The sequence below is a fragment of the Colobus angolensis genome, unplaced genomic scaffold (genome assembly GCF_000951035.1).
Source record: "Colobus angolensis palliatus isolate OR3802 unplaced genomic scaffold, Cang.pa_1.0 Scaffold28, whole genome shotgun sequence".
Taxonomy (NCBI): domain Eukaryota; kingdom Metazoa; phylum Chordata; class Mammalia; order Primates; family Cercopithecidae; genus Colobus; species Colobus angolensis.
The window spans coordinates 6,666,548-6,668,959 of NW_012116043.1; the positions used below are offsets into that span (position 1 = coordinate 6,666,548).

General features: G+C 52.4%; 1 protein-coding gene across 1 annotated transcript in view; it reads left to right on the forward strand.

Annotated features, from left to right (window-relative positions):
- MORN3 (MORN repeat containing 3) overlaps positions 1–2,412 on the forward strand; it is a 22,967-nt gene that overhangs the window by 1,062 nt on the left and 19,493 nt on the right. The gene's annotated exons all lie outside the window — the stretch shown is intronic.

A 2,412-nucleotide genomic window follows, 5' to 3' on the forward strand; every position in this document is an offset into this window, starting at 1 on the left:
TCTTAGTGACAGGATGGAGGAATCCTCTTCACTTCCTGATGTAGTTTCATTTTGTTTGAGACAGAGTTGTGTTCTGTCGCCCAGGCTGGAGTGCAATGGCACGATCTTGGCTCACCACAACCTCTACCTCCTGAGTTCAAGCGATTCTCCTGCCTCAGCCTCCAGAGTAGCTGGGATTACAGGCATGCGCCACTATGCCCGACTAATTTTGTATTTTTAGTAAGATGAGGTTTCTCCATATTGGGCAGGCTGGTCTCGAACTCCCGACCTCAAGTGATCCACCCGCCTTAGCCTCCCAAAGTGCTGGGATTACAGGTGTGAGCCACTGAGCCCGGCCGGATTCTGTGCTCTTAACAACCCTGCTCTCCTGTCTTGCTGTGTTAAGTGCTTTGGAGTCAGATAAACCCGGGTTAGGATCCCAGTTCCAGGCTGGGTGCGGTGGCTCACATCTGTAATCCCAGCACTTTGGGAGGCTGAGGCAGGCAGATCACCTGAGGTCTGGAGTTCAAGACCACCTTGGCCAATATGGCAAAATCCCATCTCTACTAAAGAAATACGAAAATGGGCCAGGTGGGGCCAGGTGCGGTGTGCCACTGCACTCCAGCCTGGGCGACAGAGCGAGACACTGTCAAAAAAAAAAAGAAAAAGGTGCCTGAGTGTATTTTTCAGTTCTTGTGGGTGGCATATGTTGTGGACAGAGCCCTGTACACTGCACAACCCAGCTGTACTGCAGAGCAGTTGTGAAGCTTCAGGTAAGTCATTTCCCATTCGCTGGGTCTTGGCCTCCCCATCTGTGACGGGACAGTGGGCTTCCGTCTGTGTGAGTCTTGCCGTCCCTTAGACCTTGGAGGTGTAGACCTAATGCCGATGGGCCAGGGGCTGCAGAAAGCAGACATCAGAGAACTGAGGCCCCCTCTCTTCAAGACACATGCTTTGACCAAACTGAAGTGAGTTGCTGTGGTATAAGCAGATCAGAAGCGGTCAAGACAGTCGTCACAGAAGTTGAGGACAGAGTGGCCTGGTGGGTCCCCACGCCGCTCATTCATTCACTCCACAAACACTTACTGAACTCCCAATCCATTCCAGGCCCTGTATGGGGCATCCAGCATGATCCTAGCCCTCAGGGAGCTTACTGTGTTGCAGAGAACCTGCCCAGGAAGGTAACATGCTCATTTTACAGATGAGGCACATGGCGCTCAGAGAGAGGAAGTAACTTACTCAAGGTCAAGGGGCTACAGGTGGTGGCATCTGGCTATGAAGGGGACCAGAGAGGAGACATGAAGGAGCCATGAGAACATAGACTGTGGGAGAGGTGATGTTCCAGCTGAACCAGACAGGAGGAGGATGAGTTCACCAGGCAGGGGGCGTGCCTGCTAGGCAGTGCAGCCAGAATTGGGGGATGCTCTGGAGGACTGAGAGGGTACTGGGCATGGCAGTGCATACCTGTAGTTCCAGCTACTCGGGAGGGTGAGGCAGGAGGATTGCTTGAGGCTAGGCATTGGAGACCAGCCTGGGCAACGTAGCAAGACCCCATCTCTGCAAAATAGAATACTTTTTTTTTTTTTGAGACGAAGTTTTGCTCTTGTCACCCAGGCTGGAGTGCAGTGGCATGACCTTGACTCATTGAAACCTCCGCCTCCTGGGTCAAGCCTGATTCTCCTGCCTCAGCCTCCTGAGTAGCTGGAATTTCAGGCATGTGCCACCACACCCAGCTAATTTTTCTATTTTTAGTAGAGATGGGGTTTCACCATGTCGGCCTGGCTGGTCTCGAACTCCTGACCTCAGGTGATCCGTCTGCCTCGGCCTCCCAAAGTGCTGGGATTACAGGTGTAAGCCACCGCACTCGGCCTTAGAAAATAGAAAACTTAAGGAATTAGCTAGATATGGTGGTATGCTCCTGTAGTCCCAGCTACTCAGGAGGCTGAGGCAGGAGGATGGCTTGAACCCAGGAGTTAAGAGAGGCTGCAGTGAGCCATGGTTGTGCCACTACACTCCAGAGTGAGACCCTGTCTCAAAAGAAAAGAAAAAAGAAAAAGAAAAAGAAAAAAAGGAGACTGGAAACCAGTGTGGCTACAGTAGAGTGAGCAAGGGGAGAGAGAGCGGGCAGGTCAGTAGCACCAACCATATAGGGTCTCACGGGCTGTGATGACATTTGCCTTTATCCCAGAGGCAAGCAGCAAATGGCTTAAAAGTGGGGGCTGGACAGGCACCGTGGTTCACGTCTGTAATCACAGCACTTTGGGAGGCTGATACAGGCAGATTATGAGGTCAGGAGTTTGAGACCAGCCTGGCTAGCACAGCGAAACCCTGTCTCTATTAAAAAAATACAGGGCCGGGCGCGGTGGCTCAAGCCTGTAATCCCAGCACTTTGGGAGGCCGAGACGGGCGGATCACGAGGTCAGGAGATCGAGA